Raw genomic sequence first — 14,011 nt, 5'->3', positions numbered from 1 at the left:
AATCAAAGGAAAATACAGTGTTGTGTGTGGGGGTTTTTTTTTTATATTTGTGAAATACTGTACGAGGGCACGCAGTGTAAAATAGCCCAGTATGGTCCCAGCTGAATAGTAAGAGGGTGATTTATTCCCAAGACTGTTCCCATTTTTGCTGTTTATGGTAGCATATCAAAGGAGCTTTTTGATTGAATTACCACCTTGTATTCAGGCTGGGACCATGCATTATTACATATGTAAGTATAAATGTTGATGCAAATGAGTTTTCCTAATGAAATGAGAGGCGGTTTATTTTCCTTGCATAATGGGTGGCTCTGAGGACCAGATTTATTTTCCAAAAGTGAGTAGATGCTTCTTTTCCAATTTGTCATGCATTCTTAGCCTGCGTCCCCCCCAATAACTCAAATCAGCAGATCTTTAAGCTTTCACATGTTAATGTGGATTATTTTTTTTTCATTTTTAAACTGAAATCAATTCCAGTGTGATTCATCATCAGAGAATTACCTTATATAAAAAGGCTTAAGTGAATGAGGCAATAACTTGAGGCCTATCAGTTCGAGAGAGAGCAATTTTCAGCTTCTCAGCTCTAAATAAACGGCGAAGGTCCCGGGTCCCATTTCCATTGTATTGATTACGCGGTGCATGCTCCAGTCATTACTGAGTTTTGGAATGTCTAGGAGCTTCAGATGAGCTGAATGACTTGTAAATGTGGCTGAATTTTATTTCACACAAGATGAGCTCTTTTGCTTGGTGTTGCTTGCCGTTCTATTATCCCCTTACCTGAACCAGCTGTCCGAGTCTGGGGTTTATTTCTCTCCCATAAATAAGGATACTTTCCTGGAGGCCCGAGGCTCTCTCTTTGCATATGAATTGAATGGCAGCATCCCTGCTTTGAAAGTGGATTGGGGATTTGCTTAGTAAATACTTGCCCAGGGATTGCCAAGGGAGAACCCGACTGGAGAAGGAGAGAGGGTGGGAGTCCTTTTCTCCCACCTTTGGGGAGGTGAAGGCTCCGGGGAGCAGACCCCACAGGCAGAGGCTGCCTACCAAGCCTTCCACGCGGGTTGTCGATTTGGACGTTCACTGGGCGGGGCCCTGCAAGAGCGTGATGGGAGTCGAGGGACAACCGCAGCTTTCCTCCCACCAGCCAGACATCTCCTAATAATAACAGCAGTCCTGGTTGCTTACTTATCCTTATATAGAGACACTATAAAATAATAAATGTATGTACTGAACCAATATATAATACATAAACTAGAGCATCATCATAATATTCAAACATTATTGAGCTCTTATGGTATCCAGGCACTGTGATAAATATCTACTATGTATTATCTCATTTAATCTCTACAACAACCCTCTATGGTAAGATCCACTATAATTTCTATGATACAATTCAAAACAAAACAAAAACAAAAGAGGCCCAGAGAAGTGAAGTAATTTGGCCAGGGTCACCCAGCTAATAAGTGGAGGAAACCAGATTTAAAACCAATCTGGCCTCAAAGCATTCTTCACCTCCCAAGCAGAGAGGAATGCGTCTTTGCCCGGCATCTGTTACAATTCCCATAATCTTCCATCCTGCAGGAGCAAAGAGAGCTTGTACAGCCAGGTGGTGGGTGAGAGGTCGAACTCTCCAAGTCAGTCACATCTGGGTTAGTTCCAACTCTGGGGCTATCACTTAAGCTGCATAATTTTGCAGAAGTGGTTTCACCTCTGCCTGCCTCGGTTTCACCATCGTGCAACAGGGTGATGCTATAATGATAATATCGTCGTTGTTGTGGAGAATTAACGAATCAGTGCAATGTCCAGTGGGTCAGAACCTATTGGCACCGGCTGCCCTTCCACTAAAACCTTACACCGCGTTTACTCAGGTGGGAGATGCCTCTGGGAGCTATCTGAATGGGGCTTATCAATTTGCATTTCTAATTACCCTCTAACTACCTGCCTGGCCAGTCCTCAAGGACTTGCCTGGTGATTGATGTGATACCACTTAGAAATTTCTTTGAGTTCTTCAGAAGAAAGCTTTTCTGTACAATCCAGCTGCTGGTGTTACCGTTTAGAGGAATCTGAAAACCTAACTGTGTTGCTGATACGCTCATAGGGAGTTGAAAGGGGGATTATCTTTTAAGACTTGAAAATGTTGATGTTTGCAAATATTTCCTTGCTGCCTGTCCTAATACTGCAAATTGACTGCAGAGATAATGGGCGCAGGATGACATCATTCGAAATAGCCTTTTAAGTGCAAGAGCTAGAGGAACCACTTAGAGTAATTAGGAAATCCTTAAACAAGTGTTTGCAAAGTATTGGCTAACCCTTAATGTTTGCTTTTTCTACCCCCACTCCTGGCATCCAACTCTAAAAATCTGACCTTGAGTTATTATCTTACCCACTGGCTCTTGGTTGCCTGTGGTGTTGTCACCGCCCGAAACCGAGTGAGGAGCTGTTTGGAGGAAGGGCTCTTGGACAAATTGCGCAACGCGGAACAGCGTGACGCCCCTGCTAACCACTGGGGCACAAAGCGCCTGCCTTCTCTCCCCTCACTCCCATGTCCAAAGTGGCTCTCTGCCTCCTTCGAAAGTCTGATAAAATGCCTGTCTGTTTAAGCTGGCCTGGATCCCACTACTCATCGTGGCCACCCAGAAAAAAAGAAAGAAAAAAGAAAAAGAAAAGCTGGCTTTATCAGGAGAGCCCTTTGGTCTAGTCAGAGAGTGGGTGGAATGATTAGGAATCCTGCCTTTTGAAGCACAGGTCCGTGGAGAGATGGGATGAGCAGCGGGAGCTCAGCCTGGGGCTGATGTTAAGTTGTTTGTTGTCTCAATCAATACATGGCGACTTCTGGAGTCCAATTTTCTTGCTTTGGGGAACACTAAAGATAGATGATAGATAGATGGATGGATGGATAGGTAGGTAGGTAGGTAGATAGATAGATAGATAGATAGATAGATAGATAGATGATAGAGAGAATACTCTTTTCTATATATTTAGAAAAGCAATGCGTTTCCCTTGTAGAAAAGTTAGAAAATATAAAAAAGTAAAAGAAACCAGGAGGAAATTTCCATGATCCTACCACCAAGTGAAAAGCTTTAATTTTTTTTTTCTTTGCATTTTCCTGTAGTTGAGACTATGCTAGGTAGGTGATTTTTGTATCCAACGTTTTCAAAACATTTCGTAGGCATTTCCCTGAGCTTTGGCTAATGCCTTCCTCGTATTCCACCACAGGGTTATGCCATAAGGTACACGCGGCTTCCCTCACTCCGGACATCCGGGGTGTTTTCAGCATTGGGTGACTATAAACCAGGCTACACCCAGCGCCTGCCCACCGCCCTCTCTAACCCTTCACCGCATCCAGCTGCGTAGCGAACAAGCAGGTGCAGGAAACTTCTTCAGCCTCTCATTTCACCCCCATTTCAGCAGTGGAGGATTATGGCTGCTTGAATCATTTTAATTTCCAAAGTGGGGCTCTTTTAGCTACGTGATGGGGAAAGGGAAATAAAAGCCACATGTGGTGACTATGGAACATTTTCTTCAAGAGTCACTCGGGCCTGACCTGTGGTGGCACAGTGGATAAAGCGTCGACCTGGAAATGCTGAGGTCGCCGGCTCGAAACCCTGGGCTTGCCTGGTCAAGGCACATATGGGAGTTGATGCTTCCAGCTCCTCCCTACTTTCTCTCTCTCCTCTCTCTCCCTCTCTGTCTCTCTCTCTCCCTTTCTCTCTCCTCTCTAAAATGAATAAATAAAATTTAAAACAAAAATCAACAGACACTTAGATCTGGCATTTACGAAGTGTTTAAAAAAAAAAAAAAAAGAGTCACTGGGTTTGAGAACAATGGATTAAATCCAGGAGCCAAAGCGGAAAGTAGTAGTATTCTGCCAGTCTCACAGACCGGGTATTCCTTACCTTCTCTTATTTAAATGGTTGCCACAGACCCTCAGCAAGGAGCAGGGACGGGTGACATGTCCATGGGTAACCGACAGGTCTTTTCCTTCCGGAAAAATAAAGGTGATCCCTCCCGTCCGTCTGAGGGCTCTGTGCAGGTCGACAGAGACAGAGACGTTGGTCCCGCCCTGCGATCATCGGGGGCAGATGAGGATGTAGGGTTGGGGGAAATGCAGTCCAGGTCTATAGATGTTTGTAGGATGCTTGATGTCCAGTGAACTGCGTGTGTGGAGGTCCAGGACAGGCCTCCTGATTGGGGGACCTTGGCCCACACTGATTGCCAAGGCCTTGGAAGGCTGTGACCTCCATCGCACTTCCCCTTTCTACCCAGTACGTTTGCAGAGCTTTTTCTGTTCTGGATCAGGGTCCTTTCCGCCCCCTTGATACCCTACTCATGAGTCTGTGGGAAGCTCCAGTGACCTGGGCAGTAGTCATCATCTGAGCATGCCTATAGAAGAGGTTAGACTGGAAGCTTTCTCACGTGTCACTGCTTCTCTAGTCTTCTCCCCAAACCCCCAACCCCCCAAGCCCCTTAACCCCCCCTGCTGCACCCACCGCCTCCACACACACACACTCCTTTCTCTCTTGCCTGAGTACTAGGCCTGAGTGCTTCATGGCCAGAAATAGGGTAGATGTTGCTCCCTGGATTAGGGACTCAGAAACTCCATCTCTACTTTGGCTCATCACAAGAAGGGCTTGAAAACAGGGGTCCTTCATCACTAATGCCTTGGGGCAAGTCTTAATCCTCAAAGAACAATAAAGTTTCAATGGAGTTCCACAGAGAGAAGAACCTCCATCAGATAATATATACCTTTTCAGATTCAAAACTAATATTTAAATCCCAAAGGAAACACCTCATCCAAAGAATCAGAAAGCGAATCTCCACATAGATTAGAACTCCAGGATTCAGATTTTCTGCTCTGTTATTAAACAAAACAAAACAAAATAAAACATAACAATCCTCAAATTTCACAGGATAATTTCTTTTTTTTTTTTTTTTTTTGTATTTTTCTGAAGCTAGAAACGGGGAGAGACAATCAGACAGACTCTCGCATGCGCCCGACCGGGATCCACCCGGCACGCCCACCAGGGGACTACGCTCTGCCCACCAGGGGGCGATGCTCTGCCCCTCCGGGGCGTTGCTCTGTTGCGACCAGAGCCACTCTAGCACCTGGGGCAGAGGCCAAGGAGCCATCCCCAGCGCCCGGGCCATCTTTGCTCCAATGGAGCCTTAGCTGTGGGAGGGGAAGAGAGAGACAGAGAGGAAGGAGAGGGGGAGGGGTGGAGAAGCAGATGGGCGCTTCTCCTGTGTGCCCTGGCTGGGAATCAAACCTGGGACTTCTGCACGCCAGGCCGACGCTCTACCACTGTGCCAACCAGCCAGGGCCAGGATAATTTCTTTATACTTGTGTCTCATACTTGTATTTATTCTCGAGTTCCTAGTAAGATGTCCTGCATAGGTTACGTTTCATTCATTCATTTGTTCTCAGGTGTTTATCGAGTTGTTTATGTGCCAAGAGACGTGCCGAGTGATGGGGATACAGTTCCCCCCTCCTCTTCTGGGGTGTGCAGTCTAGTAGAAGACAGATATTAGACAGGTGATCACCCGTGCGTAAATCATGATCACCAGTGGAAAGTGCTGGGAAGGGAACGTGGAGGGTGCGTCTGGAGACTGGGTGTAGAAGACACGTCTAGTCCTGGACGAGGCACAGAAGAGAAAACGTCTTCCAGGCCAGCGACAGTGTGTACAAGGACTCTTGGGGAGGAGGACATCGGCCACCTGGAGAACTCTTCATCTTAAGTGGCAGGAGATGAGGTCAGAGAGCTCGGCAGGAGCCAGATAAGGGAAGTTTGGCTTAAACATAGGCATTACACATGATCCTGAGGACAAAGGGAAAACATTGACTGTGTGCATGTGAGTGCCCGCGAGTGTGTGTTTAAAATTCCTTCTTGGCAGGCGGTGGAGTGCATGATCAGATTTGTATTTCATAATCTCGTGGGCCGCCCGCTGTCATGAGAGAGGCGAAGGACAGCGGGGAAGCAGCTTGGCCAGGGTCTGTCCGCATGGAAGATGGTGCGGTCTCAGCCCAAGGTGCCGGAGGGGTCCGATGGAGAGTCAGAGAGAGAAGGGGAAGTGTTCACGGGAAGCGTTAACCAGTCTTAGGTAAGACTGGGCGGAGGTGAGGCCGGTGAGGGAGAGGAAGGTGTCAAGGCTGAACTCTGGGTATTTGCCGACAAGCAGCCATTCACACAGAAGGAAAACCCAAAGACCAGCACACTTGAGGGTCAAAGATAAGCATGAAGTGCATGAAACATTACAGTGATTTTTCTTTTAGTGCCTTTTTAAGCCCTCTGACTTGCTCGGTAGGTATCCTGGGACTATGAGACTGGACCCACGTAGAAGGCCATTTCTTGTCCTTGAGAATTGGCAATGATTTAGAGCCCAGGTGTAATTACAACCATTCCTCGGGTTAATACGAGCAGTTACATCCTGTTTCTTAACACATGGTAGACATCGCATCTCTACTTATGGGGGGTGGGGGGGGGACCTAACTGTACTCAGCCCCAAGTTTCTGTACCATTTAATGGCTTTGGATGATGGATATAAATCCTAAGTCCACTCACAACCCCAAATGAAGGCATTTATCTGTTTTTCATCCAAGCTGAGGTCTGTTATTCACATTGTTCTCCAGGTAACCACAGGGTACACAATTCCCTATGAGATATTTGAAGTCATGTCAGTAAGTTCTTTAAAAGAAACAGTGTATATACAATATATATATTCTTTTTTCAGGAAGTAAATGATGGCATTTATGCCATTATAAATCATGATGGATTTCCATATTTTCTGCTATAAAAGAACCTTTTTTTTTTTTTTTTTTTTTTGCCTCTTAGAAAGGAAAATTAAGGTTGCTGTACCTCGGGCTCACTTTCATTATCTTTAGCATGCAAATGATCTTTTAAAAAGATTTCCTTCCTCTACCTATGTACAGTATCAGTGATATAATTTACAAGGCGTCCCTCGTATTAAGGCCCTGATCCATCATGGCTAACAATGCAGGGGTTTTGTGTGAGGGGCTGTCCGACAAATGTTTTAGCATTTGAATAGAGAATGGTACAGGGAGGATTAATAGCCTACTTTGATGGATTAGAATGTAGGGAAATTGCTCAATATTAATATGAAAATGTTTGTGAATTGGTTGCAAGGAGCTGTCAATGGGAAATGATTATGTCTCTAAGGCCTTATCAGTGGAGACTTGACTCATTGCAAAGGCTCACACAAAAGACTGATGAGGGGTGTGGAAAAATGGCTTGGCTCCGGAATCTGGGACAAAAAACCCCCCATTCAAACATGGGAGTCTTCCCATCATATTGGGTGTCCTTTCCGTAATAATACGTCTTCATATTAACATATCTAAATGTGGATTTATAATGGAAGAGAAAGGAAAATGTGGACCATAAGTTATTATTTCTATAATGTAGCCTTTCCAGCTTTGGAAACCCAATTAGAAGCAAGCAGGGTGTTGTCACATAAACAATCAAACTCCCTTTAGCTGACATGTTTGCATGCCTGAGTTGCTCTGCCCTCTGGTCACTCACAGAGATGGTTGATAACAGGTTCAAAGCCATGATGTGAAAATGTTTGTTTAACGGTCAACCAAACTCTATCAGGGCAAGCTTGATTTTTTTTTTTAGAAAGAGGGATTTTTAAGGTTATTAAAAAGTTGTACTTGGAAATTTTCACTCTGATGCTTTAAAAATACCTTAAGCATCGATTTAACTTTTTTTAAAAAAGGATAGGTTTCCTGAGGGTTCACGTTCCTTTAAAAAAAATGGAAACTCGTACATGTTTGTTGTATCTGCAAATATCTGAAACAATAGCCACCCTCTCTGCCCCTCCGCTGGGTTACCCAGCAGCAATGGCCGGCTTCACCCTGTAGCAGCAGGTGACGCTGACATTCTCTCTCACTGACTGTCATCGGAATAGAAATGACAGGCTGGGCAGTGGGAAGCCAGGCTCTTGAAATCAAGCTCCTGTCTCTCCCAAGGATGGAGGCGTGCTCAGTAGGGTTCTTAAAAATATATTTCTTCCTATTTAAATTCCATATTTAATGCGAGAGCAGGCTGTCTCAACCTCGGCGCTCACGGCATTGGGGGTGGAATAATTCTCTGTTGTGTAGCATGGTGAGCAGAGGCCCATTGGATGCCAGAAGCACCCCCCCCCCCACACACACACACAGTTGTGATGACCCAAATGTCTCCAGACACTGCACAATATCCCCCAGGGAGCAAAATTCACCCCCCCACACACACATACACACACTACCAGGTAATAACAGCTAGGCTAAAGAAATGAAAGTTAATTATGACTTATGTAGGAATAATACTGCTGAAATAAAAAAAAAACCACATGTATAATGTGAAATTGTTTTCTTAAACAAAAAGGAAGGTGAGATTTGAGGTGTTTCTTTTTAAAAAGGAATAATACTGGAAATCAAGCCCCTGTCTCATCCACTGAATGCTAGCCATTTCCCCCGGGGTCGAGGGCTGACATCATCAGACAGACCTCAGAAAAACCCCACGATTCCCGCTTACCAGACGAAGGATCTGAGACTGGGAGACATAAAGCCACGTGCCCCAAGTGAGCCTGCTACTACAGCACGACAGGGACCCCGTCCAGGTGGCTGTGACGACAGTGGTGCTGGCCACTCCTGTGCGTCCGGGCAGCGAGGCCTTCACTACAAACACCTGTCTGGTGCCCCTTCCCACCTGCTGGGTTTGAACCTCAGCCTCCAGCCATAAAGGCCCCAAAGGAGCTCTGAGACTCTGCCTCTGCCCCTGGCTGTTGAAGGGTCACCGGGCTGCGCACACCAGTAGGGGTGGGCGCTGGGCTGTGAACTCCAGGGTCCTGTTCAAGGCTGCAGCTTTGTTCAGCTCTCCAGGATGCCCGCTCGTCTCCTGCTGTGTGGTGCCGACATTCCTGCTGCACGGGCCCACTCCTGAGAGCCGCAGGAATCTGAAATGACAACACCAGGAGTCCTACGGGTCCCTGCAGGCTTCCTTCCCCCCAGTCTCCACGGGCGAGTTGCCCTAAAACGATGACGCCATTTCAGGCCGGCCGGCTACCCAGGGCGTTTGGTCTTGTGCTTCAAGACTCAAATACCACCCCTTTGCACAACTGGGTGCTCAGCCCCCACAGAGTAAGTGTGCATCTGCATAGATGTGCAAGTTTGCATAGATTTTTCACAGAGCCTACCAAGACCTCCCCCCACCCAGACCCCAGATTAAAAACCCATTTCCACACCCATCTGTGACTGCTCCAAGTATTTGGACATAGCTTAGAGAAGTACCTTCTTCATTAAAAAAAAAAAATCTTTGGGACATACTGGGACCTAATTTGTGAAGATGGGCAGTTATAGTAACCAGCGAGGGGGCACTGTATAGCTGTGTAGCTTATAGAGCGGGTGACATCTCCCCAGTACAGAGCAAGTGACATGTCCCCAGCCCAGCAATCCGCATTTAAGAATGTGACAGTTTGCAAGGCTGTCCAGTGGCGGGTGTGTCCCCTGCGTGCCCCTGGGATTGGCAGCTTCATTATTGCTGTTGTCAGCGTTTGTGGGCTGACGACCCTGCGCGCCAGCCAGGCCTTTCCCAGGTAGAGATGTTCATTGTAACCTATTAATTCCCAGGCGAAGACAGAGTCAAGATAGGGGGCTGGTGGTTCTTAACCCCACTGCTGAGCTTTCTGCTTTAATCCCCCTTGTCTGGGGCTGCGGAGTGTGGCCTCTGTCTTGTTTACTCGGTGGCCCAAATTCCCCTTCTTTTCTTTTTTGGAATAAAACCTTTCCCCTGCAGTTATACATTTCCCAGTCCTACAGAATTTAATAACCCCCTCTCCCCACCTTTCCTTCTCCAGTTCCCTACCTACCTCTCCAATCTCACTCTCTGAAATTGATGGGTCATTTCTCTCTGGTGTATCTCTGGGCGTATATTTCTTTATTTCCAAGTAACATGTTTGTACAGCCTGTGCTTGACGTTTAAATCTAGTTATTGTCTGTTAACTTCCTACTGTCAAATAGGAAGCTCTGGCTCCCACCACTGCCCCTAACAGGCACACGCCTGGCAACACACAGGCTCACTTCCTGCCACCTTCCTCCCAGAAGCTATGTCGCCATTTGTATTTGGTTCAATAGTCCCCATTTACCTTGTCACGATCGTGTTACTATGACCCACAGCTGAGCCATTGATTGCACTGTGATTACATTTCCTTCTTGTATAACTTTCTCTTTTCCCCGGAGTTGATCACAGCCTTTGCTTTCTACATGCCTCTTTGCAGTTCACCCTCCAGCTCTCTGTCCGAGCTGTGGATCTCCTCTCAGCATTTTAAACACACCTGTTATTCGATCAGTTGAGGATTCTTCTAGGAGACTTCCCTTCTGGAATTCGGTACCACCTTATTCTCCTGCTCAGTCTGGACCGGTTCTCCCTCAGGGCTGGCTTCCTTGTGCATCTCTTCACCGTGGTGTCCGGGTTCCCGTTAGTCTCTTTTTATTAGGTTGGATGTCTGTTTCCTGGAGTTTCATCCTTATCTTCTGATGGGTACCTGAGGTACACATTCTTCAAGACTGAAAAGGCCTTGTTCCTTATCTCACCAACAGATGTTAAGGCTGCAAAAGACCCTTGTTCAAAACATCATAAAATTCCTTGTCGCCTTCCCTGCCTTATTGCCCCCACGGCTTAATCCAAAGCAGGAGGAGAAGGCGGTAGAATTTCTGACTTGGCCCGCAGGGGACTTCTGTATGTCTCAGTCATGGAGGATGCCCGCCCCCGCTCCTCCCTGCAGAGAAGAAACCAAATTCAGAGGAAGGAAGCAGGGAAGGATTTGAGATCAGGAGGCACAGCTGGCAACCCCTGCTCTGTCCTATCATGACTGTGATTGGAGTCCCTTTAAATTGAGTTAATATAAATATAAAACATGACATACTTTAACCTATATCACAAATGTAGAGGGTGTAGCAGAGTGGTTTGCAATGAGAAACAGTCTGTAAAAAACCTTTGCCTATCATAAACATTAAATGTATATCAGTTTCTACCACGTTCATTTCAGTTAAAAAACAACAACAACATTTTAATGCCACAATGTAACACTGTCACATATTCATCTAAGGTACTTTTGTGTAAATTGTTTTTCCATACCTGCCAAAAACAGATTTTCTTTCCTTAGATGCATCCTGCATAAAATTAAATGTGTGAAAGTGCATACAGCAGCGAGGGTTTGTGGATACAAACATCGAGGTGAACTCTATTAGCCTAAGTAGAAAGGGCAATTTATTCAAAGTTTATAAAAATGCAGAGAATTGCTGTTCAACATAGTAACTCAGAGGATGTTCTACTGCCCAATCAGGAGGGAGCTGGAGCAGGTTCCTGGTGGTATCTTGTTGTTCCTGGGAGTTTCTGGAGGATGAGGAAAACTGAGCAGGTGCCCTGGGAGCGGCCCCGGCCAGGGCAGAGGGTCGGTGTGACTGGCGGGAGATGGAGACAATGCCTATCGACAGATGAGAGCAGGAATACTTCAAGATTTCAACCACCAGCCTGGGCTGACCCGTTGGACGTCATTCCTGGCTAGGGAGAGACCACAGGTACTGGGCTGGGGAAAGATTCCGAAACCCGGACAGTGGGGATGGCGCCTTCATCATCTTTTATGAGCCTGTCTGTGGAGGCCACTGTGGCTGATCCCGGCCAAGGCTGAGCGTGGATTCCTAGGGCCTTCAGCTTGGTGGCATTTATTTAGGATGCATAGTCCTGCGTGGGAACATCGGGCTGCCCAAGGAGAGGCATGCTCCCCGCTGGCCATGGAGAGGGGGCAGGGGTGTGAGGCCAGCGCCGCTGCCCGCAGCAGCCCACACAACGGGGGTTTCTTCCAAGGAAGAAAAGGCTTGGGATGCCGGGTATCTAGCGTCCAACAGAATGGAAGTTTAATGTTGAGAAAAAGATACATTCTATAAGGGGATCTCTGAATCTGTTTTTCCTCCTCTCCCTCATCCAGAGAGGAACCCTGTAAACATAGCATCATCATCACAAAAGACCTTAAAAAAAAAAAAAAGTAGGGTGAGCAGCAATGTGTTGCATAGTTCAAGGTCACCTTGGATTTTCATCTTGACTGCCATGCTTTTCTTCTCATTAAAATATTTGACAAGGATTCTTTGCATGGCTGAGCAGCTCCAAGCACCCCGGCCCACACTGTTCTCACGAAGACGTTGCACTGTCATAGTAAATAATTGCGCTGCTCTCTGAGACCCCCTATCTGTGTTCTACACACATGAACACAGTGATCTGGTATAATGCCATGATTGCTGGACGAAGTAACGGGTATTTTAGGTTGCTGACGAGTGGCCTAAAAAGCAGGGTTTACATCTTTTTTCATTTCTGGATCCCTGTTGCACCTGGGGGAGTGCTTTGGTCACAGTTGCAAGGTGAAATGTTTATTGAGTTGGACAGTAGCATTGGCATTGCAAGACTCGGAGTATGCTCTAAGACAGCAGTTCTCAACCTGTAGGTCGTGACCCCGGCGGGGTCGCCTAAAGCCATCGGAAAATATATAATGCATATCAGGTATTTATATTCCGAATCATAACTGTAGCAAAATTACAGTTATGAAGTAGCTACCAAAATTATTTTTTGGTTTGGGGTCACCGCAACATGAGGAACTAAATTGCGGGGTCATGGCATTAGAAAGGTTGAGAACCACTGCTCTAAGAAGGTGCATACATAGGGAAGTTCAGTATGGTGGTTAGTGTTGCAGGTAGGATGACCAAACTGTCCTGGTTTGCCCAGGACTGAGGGCGTGCCCAGGACACAGACCTCCCAGAGCTAAAACTGAAAAGTCACAGGCTTAGGCACCAGACAGCCTGGTTTTGAATCCCTGGTTCTACCACTTGTCAACTGCGTGACTCAGCTTTCTATTTGTAAAATGTAAATACTAACACATGTATCATTGGGCTTTGGAAGCGAATAATGCTAATACATATAAAGTATAAAGTTCTTAGGACATCTTGGATCACAGTAGCTGCTCTGCAAATTGTTCGAAGAGTGCTTGACTGTCACGTCTCCTACCAGAATGCAAAAGATAACTTCTGTGACTACCCTTGCTAGCATTTGTCAAGTCCTTTTAAATAGTGTACGTTGTAGAATTTAAATAGGAGAGTGTTTATTGCAAAACAATGTTATTTAGAGACAGAGTGAAGCAGTCTTTGCGAATATTGGCAAAATACATGTCACATTGGAAACCCTTTTACATAATAATGATATGCTATAATGTGACATGCACTGAAAAGGTTTGCAGGTATGGGAAAAAGTATCTTGAGATGAGCGATGTCATTCCATCTCTGTAGGTGGCCGCTGGACTATCGGACTCTCTCCCGATGCACACGCACGCCAACGCAGTGCCAGCGTTACTGCACTGGGGACCTGAGGATTTCTCAAAGGTATCCAGGGATATAAAAAAGGAAAGAAGAAGGGGACAGGAAAAGCCTCTTCCACCTAAATAAATACCACTGAAATGTCACTGTCTCACCCTGGTCTCTTTGATTTTCCCCTCTTTCCAGTGGAAGTACTCCTTATCCCCGATTTCATAGACGGGCTTAAATCAATGTGTAAATATTTTACCATCACTAGGACCTGATTCTTCCGTCTAAGTGTTCCGAAGCCTTCAGTCCACATGTGAAAGAACACAGAGGCCTGATCATCTTACACGGAAACCAGGGCATGTGCTGAAAGCTAAGCCGTGAAGGAATAATCGTGGTCTGTGAAGCGAGGACCTGCCAGCACTCCCAGCTAGTGTTCCCCGGAGCCAGCGCGGCCCACGTGCTGTTTGCCTGGCCTCGCGCTGCGTTGGGTGGAGTGAGGTGAACTCAGATCGTTGGGATGAAGGAAGGCGTGGCCCAGAATCTGGGTGTTCGGTCTGTGCTATCAAGGGCGAAGGTGTTGGGGAACGTCTGTGCGGCTGGGTTCCGACCTTCTCTCGTGCGGATCCGAATCCTTATTTACCTATTTATTTATTTGCTCTTCAGACTATCAGA

At 46.3% G+C, this 14,011-nt stretch overlaps 1 long non-coding RNA gene across 1 annotated transcript; it reads left to right on the top strand.

The window, feature by feature from the left end:
• Positions 1-5,965: 5,965 nt before the first annotated feature.
• Positions 5,966-13,479, top strand: LOC136313532 (uncharacterized). Its single transcript, XR_010727156.1, has 3 exons — positions 5,966-6,096; positions 11,338-11,572; positions 13,325-13,479. It is a non-coding gene; the product is annotated as an uncharacterized lncRNA (long non-coding RNA).
• Positions 13,480-14,011: the final 532 nt, after the last annotated feature.

The sequence above is a fragment of the Saccopteryx bilineata genome, chromosome 9, assembly GCF_036850765.1.
Source record: "Saccopteryx bilineata isolate mSacBil1 chromosome 9, mSacBil1_pri_phased_curated, whole genome shotgun sequence".
Taxonomy (NCBI): Eukaryota; Metazoa; Chordata; class Mammalia; order Chiroptera; family Emballonuridae; genus Saccopteryx; species Saccopteryx bilineata.
This window is presented reverse-complemented; position numbering and strand designations above follow the sequence as displayed.